Source organism: Bufo bufo, chromosome 2, assembly GCF_905171765.1.
Source record: "Bufo bufo chromosome 2, aBufBuf1.1, whole genome shotgun sequence".
Lineage (NCBI taxonomy): Eukaryota > Metazoa > Chordata > Amphibia > Anura > Bufonidae > Bufo > Bufo bufo.
Window position 1 is genome coordinate 79,724,940 of NC_053390.1, and position 16,785 is coordinate 79,741,724.

Below are 16,785 nucleotides of genomic sequence, written 5' to 3' on the forward strand. Positions count from 1 at the left end.
CTTTGCCCCTGGAATGTACATTACATATAAAGATTCTGCAAGCAGCTACATTCGGTCAGGGAGCTGTCAGAATGGCTAGAGCTGATGCACAGATTCATTTACTATACTGAAATACTCCTAAATTAGGCTTATTTCAGGCGCAGATGGCGGGTCAATGCTTAGTTGCTGTTTTAGGCGTAGAAAGTGGATGCACTGAAGTTACGCAGAGGCATGCGCCTCTTCATAACTTCGGCGGATACGCCGCTAGCTACAGGCTTTTATTATGACCTGCGTCTAAAACGCCGGTCCTAATAAATGTGCCCCTTAATTTCAACAGAACTTAAAGAGAACCTGTCACCTCACCACCTGGTGGCCAGGACTGTGGGAGTGCACATAGGCCAGTGCCTTTTCCTATATTGTGTAAGCACGACCACCGCTGCTGGATTACAGGGTGGTCGTAACCATGGAAATGAGCTGTGTACAATGTGACTGAAAAATTAATCAAGACAGCAAAGGAGGCAATATGGACAATAACAATACATTAGTAATTGCCTTGTATTAAATTTCTCTACATGATAAATGCCATTGTCACAAGGGTGTCAAGAGCCACGTCTGACTCCGTTATTCCCGGGGTCAGGAAGTCGCAGCGGGTGGCTGCGTGCTCTATGTCTAAAGATAGTGCTGTTTCTTAATGGTAGCTTTCTGGGTTTGCCTTGCAATCCTTTTTGGCTCACTCAGGGATCCGTAGGTTCTCCTCCTCAGCTGTTTCTTGTCCAGCAATCCCAACCTCCTTATATTCCCATCTCCCACTTCTCTGGTTGCCAGATATATACTGACCCACTGGAGCTGTGTAGCTGTGATTCCTGGTTGTTGTTCCAGAGCGTTACCCTCCGGATCCCTGTTGGGCTTTTGTTGTCCGCTGTTGTCGCCCATCTGGGATTATATGTTTGTCTGTATTGTCTGTCCTCTCCTTGGTGTTTCCCTTTAGTGTTAGTGGTGCGGACTAGTGTTCCCAACGCCCTATTCACTACGTAGGGCTCATCTCAGGGAAAGCCAGGGTTTAGGCACGTGATCGGCGTACGGGTGAGAAACCCGTCTAGGGACGTCAGGGCAGTCAGGTGCCAGCCTCAAGGTGAGTTAGGGGTCACCACCTTTCCCTCTCCCTTGGACAGGACCTTCCCATTTTTCTCCCTTTGCGTCATGTATGTGATCGGCACGCCGGTCATGACATTATATCTGGCCCTTATTTTGCGTAGGTAGAAAGAAAATAAAAAAAAATTATAATAATTTCTTTCTGCCTATTTAGAATCCAGCATGGATCCTATTGCTGCTTTGACAAAGCAACTTCAAGGCCTGTCTTTGAGGTGGCAGGATTGAGGGCGTCCAGCAACAGCAGCAATTGCAACAGACCGCAAGCCCAGCGGTTGCTATGGGTAACCAGATTGCTGCGGAACCCAAGGTTGTTCTTCCTGACAGATTTTCTGGGGGAAGGGACAAATTTGTGACGTTCAGTGAGGCCTGTAAGTTATATTTTAAGCTGCGCCCTTACTCCTCTGGTAATGAAGAACAGCGGGTGGGGATTGCTATTTCCCTGCTTCAGGGGGACCCGCAATACTGGGCATTCTCTTTACCCACTGATTCCCAGGCTCTGCGGTCAGTGGATGAATTTTTTGGGGCCTTGGGTCTAATATATGATGACCCTGATCGAGTCGCCCTGGCTGAGTCGAAATTACGGAGACTCCTACAGGGAGAGAGGCCAGCAGAGGAGTATTGCTCAGAGTTTCGTAGGTGGGCTACGGATACCCAGTGGAACGACCAGGCTCTCAGGAGTCAGTACTGCTCTGGGTTATCCGAAAGGGTTAAGGATGCGCTTGCGCTGTATGAGACCCCCTTTTCCCTGGATGCTGTTATGTCCCTTTCTATCAGAATAGATAGACGTCTTAGGGACAGATTGAAAAATCCTGAGCAATTGGTAACCCCTCCGAAGCAGCAGTTAGTCTGTACGGACCTAGACGAGCCTATTCAGCTAGGAGGAACTACTCGTCAGGTCCGTCCTCCTGAGGCTCGCTGTAGGTGTGGGGTTTGTTTTTTCTGTGGGGGGAGGGGTCATTTCATTAATGTCTGTCCTTCCTTTCTCAAAAACAAAAGACTGTCAGAACTATTAACCCCAGGCTGTGTGGAGGATGTCAGCCGGGGGGTATACGTTTCCTCCATACGAACATCTCAATTTGTGTTGCCAGCGGTTGTTGTTTTTGGTGTTAAAACGGAGACTATTTCTTTCTTTCTAGACAGTGGAGCAGGGGTAAATTTGATAGATGCCCATCAAATTTAATCAGATTGCAGGTGCTAGGTGGTTCTCCAAACTTGATCTTAGGGGGGCCTACAATCTGATTCGTATCAAGGAAGGGGATGAGTGGAAGACAGCTTTTAACACCCCTGTGGGGCATTATGAAAATCTAGTCATGCCTTTCGGTCTGACCAATGCTCCTGCTGTCTTCCAACATTTCGTTAATGACATTTTTAGTCATCTTATCGGCAGGTTTGTGGTGATATACCTAGATGATATTTTAATTTATTCGTCTGATCTGAAAACACATGAGGTACATGTCAGACAGGTACTGCAGGTCCTACAGACTAATAAGTTATATGCGAAAATTGAAAAGTGTGTCTTCGCCGTTCAGGAAATACAGTTCCTGGGATATCTATTATCTGCTTCAGGTTTCCGTATGGATCCTAGGAAGGTCCAGGCAATTTTAGATTGGGATCTTCCTAAGAACCTTAAAGCACTGCAACGATACTTGGGTTTCGCAAATTTCTATAGAAAGTTCATTAAAAATTATTCGGTGATTGTCAAATCCCTTACTGACATGACTAGGAAGGGGTCACCACCTCCCTCTCCCTTGGACAGGACCTTCCCATTTCCCTCCCTTTGCGTCACGTATGTGATCGGCACGTCGGTCATGACAGCCATTTGCTGAAGTGAGACAAGTGTTTTTGCCCAAAGAAAATTTTGTCCTCCTTTTTTTTATTTTTTTTATTTAGTTTTGTTTGGATGAATCAATATAAAAGTGTTTTTGTGCTTCAGGGTATTAAACATTGATATTTTTAATTTAACATATATATTGCTATATCACATTTTTAATAAGAGGAATTAATGAAATTGCTGGACCAATTGATGGGAGGATCATGAAACCAGCCATGGAATAATGCCCAGTGTATAGGAGTCGAAGACACTCCTTTGTGAGTCCAGAAGACTGGAAAGCAACAAAATAGTCTCCCATTTGAAAGGCTGACCTTTCTCCCCTGGCAACTAGAGATGAGTGAATTTTTCAAAAATTCAATTTGCCGTTTTGCCATATTTGTTTGAAAAAATTGGGAATTACGTAAAAAAACTGCTATTTCCTGGCTGCAGAGAGCCTTTATAGTGGTGTAGAACACTGTGCCTTGCAGTTACACATATGGATTCTGCTTTGGTAGTGAAATAATACTGTGAGTTCGTATGACATGCAGATGACAGGCGTCACTCTTAGAACCACTGCACACTTCACTTTTTTGGGCAGTTACGGGGCCAAAACTGACCAAATAACTCAAGTATGAACTCGGCCTTACAGGTCGATGTTAGCGCCAAGACACTCCGTGTTCTGTCCGCATCCGTTGCTCCGTTCCGTAGACCTGCAAAAAGTATATATAATATATCATGTCCTATTCTTGTCCGTTTTGCTGACAAGAATAGGCATTTCAATAAAGGACCAACCGTGTTTTGCGGATCCGCATTTTGAGGACCGCAAAACACGGCATGTTTGTGTGAACAAGCCCCTTATCTGAAGATATGCTAACAAATCAGAGGCCTTTGGCTAAAACTTCTCAAAGGGGTATTCCGGTAGTGAAAGTTATCCTGCTCTATCCATTTCTATGGAAGTTCCGGAGATAGGCGAATACAGTGCTTGGCTATCTCCGGAACACCCACAGAAATGAATGGAGCGGCCGTGCGCTTGTGCGACCGGCCGCGCAGGTCATTTCAGGGGAGCAGCAGGGGGCTTGCCGGGGGTACAGGGCCCTGTTCTTGTGATTGGTGGGGGTCCCACTGGTAGTACCCCCACCAACCTGATCTGATAACTTTTTCCTACCGCAATACCCTTTTAAAGGTATATAACTAAATTAGTACATACTGTATATCAACTAATGATTTAATACCTTGTGAAATCCATCTCTAAAAGGAGATGTTAGGATTAATAGGCCTAATGTAGTTGTATATCTGATAATTCCAGTCTGGCTCAACATCTTCCTCCTTGAGTCAGCCTTCACACATTAAAGTGGTTTTCTGGGAGTTTTATACTGATGTCCTATCCTCTGGATAGGTCATCAATATCTGATCAGTGGTGGTCTGACATCCGGACCCTCGCTGATCAGCTGTTTGAGAATGCAACAGACCTTTTCACAGTTTACCAATCAGAGCGCTGTACATTGTATAGAGCTGCGCCTAGGCCATGTGACCAATGAATGTGATGTCACATGGCCTAGGGAAAGCTGAGAGAAAGCTGTGGCACTACTGCCTTCTCAAACAGATGATCGGCGGGGGTCCCGGGTGTAGTGATGAACGAAGAGCCAATAAAAGTCACACATTTTTGCGCAGTTTAAGCGATTGCGCAAAAGTTTGTGACTTTTTCACTCCATTATTCTGACTTGAGCTAATGATAAATCTGGCCCTTTATCTCTAGACCTCCATACATTTCCATGGGATTAAGTGATTTGCTTGTGTGAAGATTGGTGCTTATCTTATTAAACAATACCACAATGGCCCAGTTGACCCAACATCTGGTATTAGCATAATTGAATTGGATCAAAAAAAAATTTCCTATCACCACACAGCCTCCCAGATTCAGCTGATTCTGTTGACTCTTGGTTTCTCCATCTGGGACGCTGGTCTGGGGCTTGTATCATGAAAGCTTCTTGCCTTAACTATCAGCCTGGCGTCCACCGGCATGCCACGCAGATAGGAAGACTGTTGTAACCGTCTCTGTGTGGTTGGTGATTGAACCTGCTTGGTCGCTGCATCATAAATTTTGGTGATGCTATGGCTGCTGTGTGTTTAATCCATAAAGTCGAGTTCCTATAGAAGCACAGAAAAGCATAGTAAATATGTGGTTGGAAACCAACTGTTTCAGATTGATAGACAAAACCTGCGGGGTAAAATATCTGCCCATTAACGGCATATCCATATAAAAAATGTCACATCCGAAAAGAGCGGAGCTCGCCTACTTGGCTATTTTCTTAAGCCCCACTAAAGTGAAAGGAGAGAGCAGCCCAACGTCGGCCACTTCCCCCTTTCCTGGCTGTGTGTGACAGGGTCCCTTTCTTGGAAATTTTGGAAATTTTACTGCAGATTTTGCTGACATTCCACAGTGGATTTCGGTGCGGATTTACCAAAGATCTAACCCTAGGCATTGCAAACGGTGAAATATACAGTGGAAATCTGTAGCATAAATTAAACCAATCAGATTCTATCTTTTATTTTGGACAGCCCCTTTGGAAAATGAAATGAGGAATCTGATTGGTTGCTATGGGCAACTAAGCCAGTTCTACTTTACACCAGTTTGATAAATGACCCCCTTAATTCTTCTCTGTACCAATCCTGATTCCTATTCGTTTTGAATGTGTACTCTTTGTGAAAGCTTCCATGCAGATTTTTTTTTAGATGAGGTATTGGTCATTTCAAAGACAATGTATAAGAAACTGGTTATACTAAAATCTTGTTAATGTGATAGTAACATAGTAACATAGTAACATAGTACATAAGGCCGAAAAAAGACATTTGTCCATCCAGTTCGGCCTGTTATCCTGCAAGTTGATCCAGAGGAAGGCAAAAAAAAACAAACAAAAAAAACCAAAAAACTGTGAGGTAGAAGCCAATTTTCTCCACTTTAGGGGAATAAAAAATTCCTTCCCGACTCCAATCAGGCAATCAGAATAACTCCCTGGATCAACGACCCCTCTCTAGTAGCTATAGCCTGTAATATTATTAAGCTCCAGAAATACGTCCAGGCCCCTTTTGAATTCCTTTATTGCACTCACCATCACCACCTCCTCAGGCAGAGAGTTCCATAGTCTCACTGCTCTTACCGTAAAGAATCCTCTTCTATGTTTGTGTACAAACCTTCTTTCCTCCAGACGCAGAGGATGTCCCCTCGTCACAGTCACAGTCCTGGGGATAAATAGCTGATGGGATAGATCTCTGTACTGACCCCTGATATATTTATACATATTAATTAGATCTCCCCTCAGTCGTTTTTTTTCTAAAGTGAATAACCCTAATTTTGGTAATCTTTCAGGGTACTGTAGTTGCCCCATTCCAGTTATTACTTTAGTTGCCCTCCTCTGAACCCTCTCCAGCTCTGCTATGTCTGCCTTGTTTACAGGAGCCCAGAACTGTACACAGTACTCCATATGTGGTCTGACTAGCGATTTGTAAAGTGGTAGGACTATGTTCTTATCACGGGCATCTATGCCCCTTCTGATGCAACCCATTATCTTGTTGGCCTTGGCAGCAGCTGCCTGACACTGGTTTTTGCAGCTTAGTTTGCTGTTTATTAAAATTCCTAGATCCTTTTCCATGTCAGTGTTACCCAGTGTTTTACCATTTAGTATGTACGGGTGACTTGCATTTTTCCTTCCCATGTGCATAACTTTACATTTGTCAGTATTAAACCTCATCTGCCACTTATCAGCCCAAGCCTCCAATCTATCCAGATCCCTCTGTAGTAGTATACTGTCCTCATCAGTGTTAATTACTTTACACAGTTTAGTGTCATCTGCGAAAATTGATACTTTACTATGCAAGCCTTCTACAAGATCATTAATAAATATATTGAAGAGAATAGGGCCCAATACTGACCCCTGAGGTACCCCACTAGTGACAGTGACCCAATATGAGTGTGTACCGTTAATAACCACCCTCTGTTTTCTATCATTGAGCCAGTTACTTACCCACTTACAGACGTTTTCTCCCAGTCCGAGCATTCTCATTTTATATACTAACCTTTTATGTGGTACAGTGTCAAATGCTTTGGAGAAGTCCAGATATACGACATCCATTGATTCGCCGCTGTCAAGTCTAGAACTTACCTCCTCATAGAAACTGATTAAATTAGTCTGACATGACCGATCCCTCACAAAGCCATGCTGATATGGCGTTATTTGCTTATTTCCGTTGAGATGCTCTAATATAGCATCTCTCAGAAAACCTTCAAACAGTTTACCCACCAAAGATGTTAAACTTACCGGCCTATAGTTTCCAGGCTCTGTTTTTGGCCCCTTTTTGAATATTGGCACCACATTTGCTATGCGCCAATCCTGTGTGACATTCCCTGTCAGTATAGAGTCTGCAAATATCAGAAATAAGGGTCTGGCTATGACATTACTTAATTCCTTTAGGATACGGGGGTGTATGTGATCCGGTCCTGGCGATTTGTCTATTTTTGTCTATATTTAAGTCGCTGATGTACTTCTTCCTGGGTCAGACAGGACACTTTTAATGGGGAATTTATTTTTGCATTCTGCATTTCATCTGACTGTTTATTTTCCTCAGTGAATACATTGGAGAAAAAAAATATTTAACAGCTTTGCTTTCTCCTCATCGCTCACTGCGACTTCCCCCTCATTACTCTTTAAAGGGCCGACACCTTCAGATTTATACTTTTTAACATTTATATAATTGAAGAACATTTTAGGGTTAGTTTTACTCTCTTTGGCAATTAATCTCTCGGTCTCTAGTTTGGCCGCTTTTATTTGTTTTTTACATGTTCTATTTTTTTCCTTATAGTTTTTCAGTGCTTCCGTGCTCCCCTCCTGTTTCAGTGAATTATATGCTTTCTTTTTGTCATTTATTGCTTTCTTTACAGTTCTATTTATCCACATTGGTTTCTTTTTGTTCCTTAACCTTTTATTACCATACGGTATGTACCTCTCACAATGAGATTTTAGGATGTTTTTAAAGATATCCCATTTTGTGGCTGTATTTTTGAGGACTTTGTCCCAGTTAGTTTGGCCTATGGCCTCTCTTAGTTGGCTAAATTTAGCTTTTTTGAAGTTTGGTATTTTTGTTCCTCCCTGTAGAAACGCTCTTTTGAATGATAATTGGAAGGTTATTACTTTATGGTCACTATTTCCCAGGTGTCCCCCAACCTGCACGTCTGTTGTTCTGTCGGGCCTATTGGTTAATACTAAGTCCAGTATGGCCGTCCCTCTAGTCGGGTCCTGAACCAGTTAGTTTGGTCGATCGCTACCTATTGGCACCAAAAGAAAAGTCCACTGGAATCTGTGTAAATTCAGATGTAGCAAATGGACTTGAGGGCATGGGTGTACATATTACACCTCAAAACTGTCATTACACTCCCTAACTTACTATTGTTAGGGCAGCTTTTAAATGCCATAGTGATTAGGGGCCTTCTAGTGACAAGTATATTGTAGAGTCTCCAGTCAGTCAAGAAAGGGTTAATACTTGGGACCACTGTGGCTGACTTCACAGTTAAAGTGCATGAGGTAGGTATCAATAATAAGCCCCTGTAGTAACTATGGCAACTGTGCTGCTGATGTCATAGATGCATAAGTCTATGACATAAAGAACCCACAGATGAAGGTCCCATAACAGAAGGACAAACGGCCATTTGCAGAGCAATGCTTGATGTGTCTGGAGACCTGGAGCTTCACCATCTGTAGAGGGAGGAAGGGGACGCCCGCCTAGCCAGCCAGATCAGCCCTATCGCCTAACCAGCCAGATCAAGTCCAAAAAGTTAAGAGGTATGCTGACATGTGAATTAGGCTTAAAGGGGTTGTCTGACTTCAGCAAGAGGCATTTCTTATGTAGAGAAAGTAAATACAAGGCACTTACTAATGTAGTGTGATTCACCATATTACCTCCTTTGCTGGCTAGATTCATTTTTCCATTACATTATATACTGCTAGTTTCCATGGTTACGACCACCCTACAATCCATCAGTGGTGGTGGTCGTGCTCGCACACTATAGGAAAAAGCACTAGCCTATGTTAGGTCTTACGGTACCAACCACCAAATATGTAGGTCAGCACTTTTTCCTATAGTGTGCAAGCACGGCCACCACTGATGGATTTCAGGGTGGTCATAACCATGGAAAAGAGCAGTGTATAATGTGATATGTGGAAAAATGAGTCCAGCCAAACGAAGCAATATGGATAATGACAATAAATTAGTAAGTGGTTTGTACTAACTTCCTCTACATAATAAATGCTATTTGCTGAAGTGAGACAACCCCTTTAAGATGACCGTGGTCAGGCCGGGAAATACAAAGAAAAAAGTATACTATTAGACTCTGCCATAGGTGCTATTACACCTCTGCACATGTCTGACCTGGAGGCCTTTGTTAATGGCACCACACAATTTTGTTGCAACGTGCTGACATTTCGTCTCTTAAACTCCTTAGATGCTACGGTTGCTATTGTTTGCAGCATCCAAGGCATTAAACAGCCAGGCCTGGAGCCTGGTTTTCAGTCAAAACTGGCCTCCCACAGCGACCACACAGGAACAACTTCTGCTATTATGTCAATTGGCTGGAACTACATAGTTCCCATGATGTATTAAAATGTCACAGGGTGAGAAGGGGTTAACAAGTTATGGTAAGGTCTAGTTTACACAAACATTTTTTTTGCGATTGTACAGGCCGTTTTTTTGTGTTCCGTATACGGTCTGTATACGGAACCATTCATTTCAATGGTTCCACATTAAAAACGGAATGTGTTCCGTAAGCATTCCATTTCCGTTTTTCCGTTCCTTTCAAAGATAGAACATGTCCTATATTTGGCCACAAATCATGTTCCGTGGCTCTATTTAAGTCAATGGGTCCGCAATAAAAACGGAACACATACGGAAATGCATCCGTATGTCTTCTGTATCCGTTCCGTTTTTGCTGAACCATCTATTGAAAATGTTATGCCCAGCCCAATTTTTTCTATGTAATTACTGTATACTGTACATGGCATACGGAAAAACGGAACGTAAAAACGGAAATGAAACGGAAACACAACGGAACTCAAAAACGGAACAACGGATCCGTGAAAAACGGACTGCAAAAAACTATAAAAGCCATACGTTCGTGTGAACTAGGCCTAAGGCTGTATTCACACCTGTGTTGTGTTTTCTGTCATATGAAAAGGTAACCAGTACATTGCTGCCACCTAGTGGAGGTGTGAAATACATTTCAGTTACAAAGGAAAAAACTGCCCCATTTGCACACTTGAGAAAGGCATCTACTGTAGCTACTAATTAGTGGAAATTACACAAGGCTATTGAGCCTTTCAGTGCAATCATTTCAGGGAGCTGATCCCTAACATGCTGAACCGACATGTCTGAATTCTGTTACCGTACAATCCTAAACGCTCTAAGCTCTATAAAACCTCATTCACACCTCAGTGTTCCACGTATGTGCGCTGTACATGTTCTCCACGGACAGCTCACGTCCTCATTCATTTTATCGTGTGTATTCACACATCAGAGTTTTAGCACGGTCCGTGGGTCTGTGTTTTCAGCACGGATAAATGCTCTACTTTGTCCATGTTTACGGATCCATCATGCCCATTATAGTCTATGTATCCGTGAAAACCACGAATGCAACACGGATCCAACAGGGTTTCAGGGATCATTAGGAAGAGATGCTTTGAAAATTATTTTTCAGCTGTGCAGTGTCAGTGAAACACGGATGACACACGGACAGCAAAATATGCACACACGGACCACACATGGATCCTTCACAGATATCTTCATGGAGGCATCACTGACCTCCTTTTCACAGATTTAAGCACGGATGTGTAAATGAGGCTTAAGGCACACTGTCAGTTTTTTCGTGGCCATTTTCCAACCATTTGTGCATCCATTTTTTGTCTGTCTGTCCGTTTTTAATGCCCGTTTTGCATCTGTTATTCACGGCTGTTAAAAATGGCTTTTTTCTTTTAAACAAAGATCCCAACCCCTGCAGTGCCCTCAGTGTACATAATACCCCCCAGCAGTAATAATGTCCCCCATAGTGCCCCCCGGCAGAAATAATGTCTCCCATAGTGGCCATTAGCAGTACTAATATTCCCCATGGTGGCCAATAATGTTTGCCATAGTGACCCCTGCAGTAATAATGCCCCATAGTGGCTCCCTGCTGTAATGTTTCATTTCAGCAAAAAAAAGAAGAAAAAATATATATACTCACCTCATCCTCTTGCTCCTCTATTGAATAAAAAGGACCTGCCGAAGGACCGGCGCTCAGCGTGATGACGTCATCGCACGCTCCCAGCGCGACAGATCCTCTTTAGTCAAAAGAGGAGTTACTGTCTCTTTGTGTGCAAGTGGATGAGGTGAGTATCACAATATATGCAATGGGCGGCCGCGCCACAGGGCCCTCTATGTCGCGTCCCAGGTGTAGGAACGGCCGAGAGGTATAGGGTGGCCTAAAATGTCCCTTTATATGAGGTGTGAGTGTCACGGTGCTCCTACCTGGATATGGCTGGACCAAAGGCGTTGGCTCCGAAGCAAACAAATAGGGGGAATAGTTGAGGGATAAAAGAATAACTTGAGTCCAGATCTTGAGATGCAGTTCCAACTTTGCCTTGGCCCCAGCAGGCTTTAGCATTAAGACTCTGGCAGGCAAACTCATCACTGCTACATTTGTTGCTCTCTGGCTCTGCTATACTATCAGGCTGGCTGTATAACTTTGCTTCTTCTTTATGCTGCACAACACTTAGTAGTCTGACTCTATGTTTGGCAAGGAAATACTCCTCCTGGCTCCTGAGGCTTCAAGCTTTGGCCTCCATGTCCAGCAGAGCTAAGGGTGCTCTAGATGGCTTGGCTTGGGCATGTTCAGGAGAGACGTGCCCAGCACACCCTCCCTTGGCAGGGGGTAAGCTGGAACTGACTCTCACTAATCCCCACCCTTCCTGCAGGAAGTGGGACTGGCCCACTACTCCACTGAGGGGGTATAGAATAGAATGGAAAGCTCCATTCTGCCGTATTTGCTGCCACCTGCTGGTAAACCAGGCAAATTGCATTTAAACACAACAGTTGCAAACATTAGAAATGCACAGTGTAGTGGACCTGAAATAAATACACAAGATGACTTGATATTAGCACATTAGAGATAGTAGCGGCGTGAAGAATTGGTAATGCCACTCTGGGGCGTTACATATACACTGCTCGTTACCATGGTTATGACCACCCTGTAATCCTCTCTGGTGACCAGGACTGTGGAAACTCACATATGCTGGTGCTTTCTCCTATAGTGTGCAAGCAGGGCCACCACTGATGGTTTACAGGGTGGTTGTAACCATGGGAAAAAGCAGTCTATAAATGTGATGGAAAAATGAATCCATACAGCAAAGGAATTGAAGTTGAATAGGTCTCTATTCGTCATGGCCGCCGCACGGACATTGCCCGTGCATTAGGGACCACAAATTGCAGTCCCCAATGCACGGAACGACCGCACAACGGCCGTGTGCATGAGGCTTAAGGCTGAGTTCACATGTATTTTAAGCATCTGTTATGCACATGTTGCCATTTCTGTCTACGATCCGTTATTTTAGACTGCAAAATTTGTAGGAATTATTTCCCTCTAAAATAACGGATCCCAGACGGAAATGGCTAAAAAGGATGCAACACGTGCATAACTGAGCATAACGGATGCTTAAAATACAGAAGAACGGAAAGCTAAACGGTGATGTGAACCTGGCCTAACAGGCACTCCAGCACTAAGATCCCGTTGGAGATTGCCACTACTTAAAAAGAAATCAGGATTATTGGATTTCATTCACACTTGACATAAGTGCAGGAATTCATCAAGATTAGTATTTGAAAAGAAAAAGTGATCAGGAAAGTAATGTCCTTTAAACTCTGATGTTGACATCACCATGGCAACTTCAGTAAACAGACAGCTGTTGGTCGGCTTGAATCTAAAAATCATCAGTTGGCTCCTTGGGAGATGAAACTGATTTTATGGTTAGTGATGAATTTCGGAGACACCCGGAGGAGCTGCTTTTACGCCCACTGCTCACGGTGGGATTTCTGGGGTAAGATACTGAGATATATCTAACTGTTATATTCAGGTGCGGGATATCTCCGTATAACACTGATGTGTTTTTAGTAAGCTACAATAAATACAATAAAACAGGGAAAGATGTTTAGCGTTTTCCCGAAATTTTAACGGTTTATTATGTATTATGTGTCTACAACACTTGTGGTGAAGTTACCTAAAGAACGGTGAAGTATAAAGAATGGCAGACATTGCAGATGATTGCATTAGGGCCTTATTGGCACAGTCAGTGTTTGGTCAGTGATTTCCATCAGTGATTTTGAGCCAAAACCAAGTGCGGGTCCAAAACACAGAACAGGCGCAGATCTTTCCCTTCTACCTTATGTCTGTGTAGGATCCACTCCTGGTTTTGGCCCACAATCACTGATGGAAATCACTGACCAAACACTGACTGTGTGAATGAAGACTTAAAATGTGAAAATTCTTGGCGTCTTTAAACTCATATCATGTAGTTGCCTGTAAGTTAGGTTCTTCATATGCATTGCGGCTTTAGGCCTTATGCACACGACCGTTGTTATAGGCATTTATATTGCCGGCGCCCGTTCCGTTCCACAAATTGCGGAAGGCAACACGGGCATCTTCCGTTTTTTGCGGATCCGCGGTTTGAGGACCGCAAAAAACGGCACGGTCGTGTGCATGAGGCCTTAGCTTGTGAAACCAGCTTTTTTGGATTGAACCCTTAAATGCAAATCTTGCTCTATTACTACAGGCACAGTCATATAAATATCGGAAAAACCCTCCCAAAAAGGGTAATTTTTTATTCAGATAGTTGCTGCAGAAGGTGGTCATGATAGAGTGGGGCCCAAGTCAATTTTGCTATGAAGCCCCACGGTTACTTGCTTTGCCCCTGGAATGTACATTACATATAAAGATTCTGCCAGCAGCTACATTCGGTCAGGGAGCTGTCAGAATGGCTAGAGCTGATGCACAGATTCATTTACTATACTGAAATACTCCTAAATTAGGCTTATTTCAGGCGCAGATGGCGGGTCAATGCTTAGTTGCTGTTTTAGGCGTAGAAAGTGGATGCACTGAAGTTACGCAGAGGCATGCGCCTCTTCATAACTTCGGCGGATACGCCGCTAGCTACAGGCTTTTATTATGACCTGCGTCTAAAACGCCGGTCCTAATAAATGTGCCCCTTAATTTCAACAGAACTTAAAGAGAACCTGTCACCTCACCACCTGGTGGCCAGGACTGTGGGAGTGCACATAGGCCAGTGCCTTTTCCTATATTGTGTAAGCACGACCACCGCTGCTGGATTACAGGGTGGTCGTAACCATGGAAATGAGCAGTGTACAATGTGACTGAAAAATGAATCAAGACAGCAAAGGAGGCAATATGGACAATAACAATACATTAGTAATTGCCTTGTATTAAATTTCTCTACATGATAAATGCCATTGTCACGAGGGTGTCAAGAGCCACGCCTGACTCCGTTATACCCGGGGTCAGGAAGTCGCAGCGGGTGGCTGCGCGCTCTATGTCTAAAGATAGTGCTGTTTCTTAATGGTAGCTTTCTGGGTTTGCCTTGCAATCCTTTTTGGCCCGCTCAGGGATCCGTAGCTTCTCCTCCTCAGCTGTTTCTTGTCCAGCAATCCCAACCTCCTTATATTCCCATCTCCCACTTCTCTGGTTGCCAGATATAGAGCTTCCTGCCTGGACTTCTATACTGACCCACTGGAGCTGTGTAGCTGTGATCCCTGGTTGTTGTTCCAGAGCGTTACCCTCCGGATCCCTGTTGGGCTTTTGTTGTCCGCTGTTGTCGCCCACCTGGGATTATATGTTTGTCTGTATTGTCTGTCCTCTCCTTGGTGTTTCCCTTTAGTGTTAGTGGTGCGGACTAGTGTTCCCACCGCCCTATTCACTACGTAGGGCTCATCTCAGGGAAAGCCAGGGCTTAGGCACGTGATCGGCGTACGGGTGAGAAACCCGTCTAGGGACGTCAGGGCAGTCAGGTGCCAGCCTCAAGGTGAGTTAGGGGTCACCACCTTTCCCTCTCCCTTGGACAGGACCTTCCCATTTTCCTCCCTTTGCGTCACGTATGTGATCGGCACGCCGGTCATGACATTATATCTGGCCCTTATTTTGCGTAGGTAGAAAGAAAAGAAATAATAATAATAATTTCTTTCTGCCTATTTAGAATCCAGTATGGATCCTATTGCTGCTTTGACAAAGCAACTTCAAGGCCTGTCTTTGGAGGTGGCAGGATTGAAGGCGTCAGTTCTCCAGCAACAGCAGCAATTGCAACAGACCGCAAGCCCAGCGGTTGCTATGGGTAACCAGGTTGCTGCGGAACCCAAGGTTGTTCTTCCTGACAGATTTTCTGGGGGAAGGGACAAATTTGTGATGTTCCGTGAGGCCTGTAAGTTATATTTTAAGCTGCGCCCTTACTCCTCTGGTAATGAAGAACAGCGGGTGGGGATTGCTATTTCCCTGCTTCAGGGGGACCAGCAATCCTGGGCGTTCTCTTTACCCACTGATTCCCAGGCTCTTCGGTCAGTGGATGAATTTTTTGGGGCCTTAGGTCTAATATATGATGACCCTGATCGAGTCGCCCTGGCTGAGTCGAAATTACGGAGACTCCTACAGGGAGAGAGGCCAGCAGAGGAGTATTGCTCAGAGTTTCGTAGGTGGGCTACGGATACCCAGTGGAACGACCCGGCTCTCAGGAGTCAGTACTGCTCTGGGTTATCCGAAAGGGTTAAGGATGCGCTTGCGCTGTATGAGACCCCCTTTTCCCTGGATGCTGTTATGTCCCTTTCTATCAGAATAGATAGACGTCTTAGGGACAGATTGAAAAATCCTGAGCAATTGGTAACCCCTCCGAAGCAGCAGTTAGTCTGTACGGACCTAGACGAGCCTATGCAGCTAGGAGGAACTACTCGTCAGGTCCGTCCTCCTGAGGCTCGCTGTAGGCGTGGGGTTTGTTTTTTCTGTGGGGGGAGGGGTCATTTCATTAATGTCTGTCCTTCCTTTCTCAAAAACAAAAGACCGTCAGAACTACTAACCTCAGGCTGTGTGGAGGATGTCAGCCGGGGGGTATACGTTTCCTCCATACGAACATCTCAATTTGTGTTGCCAGCGGTTGTTGTTTTTGGTGACTAGACTATTTCTTACTTTCTAGACAGTGGAGCAGGGGTAAATTTGATAGATGCCCATTTTGCCCGCACTATGGGTTTGTCTCTCTGTATGCTACAGAGACCTATTCCCATATTCGCTATTGATTCTGCTCCTCTGTCTCAGAGAAACCTCACTCACATTGTCCTTAACTTACACCTTCTGGTAGGGGACCACCATAACGAGTGTCTATCATGTTATGTTCTGGAGGGCCTTCCCACTCCTGTGATATTGGGTCTTCCCTGGTTGGTAGCGCACAATCCAGTGGTGGATTGGCAGGCCAGGGAGATATTGGAGTGGAGTGAGCAGTGCAGAGAAAATTGCTTAAATAGCAATTGCTTAGTCGCCTCCATAGCTACTCTGCCTACATTTGTTTCAGACTTTGAGGACGTGTTTTCTGAAAAGGGTTGTCAGAAGTTACCACCTCACCGTCCTTATGATTGCCCGGTTAACCTGATTCCCGGGGCAAAATTACCCAAGACCAGGTTATATTATCTTTCGGGTCCCGAGAGACAAGCCATGAAAGATTATATCTCTGAGAGTCTGGCTAAGGGATACATCAGACCCTCTTCATCACCCGTGGCTGCAG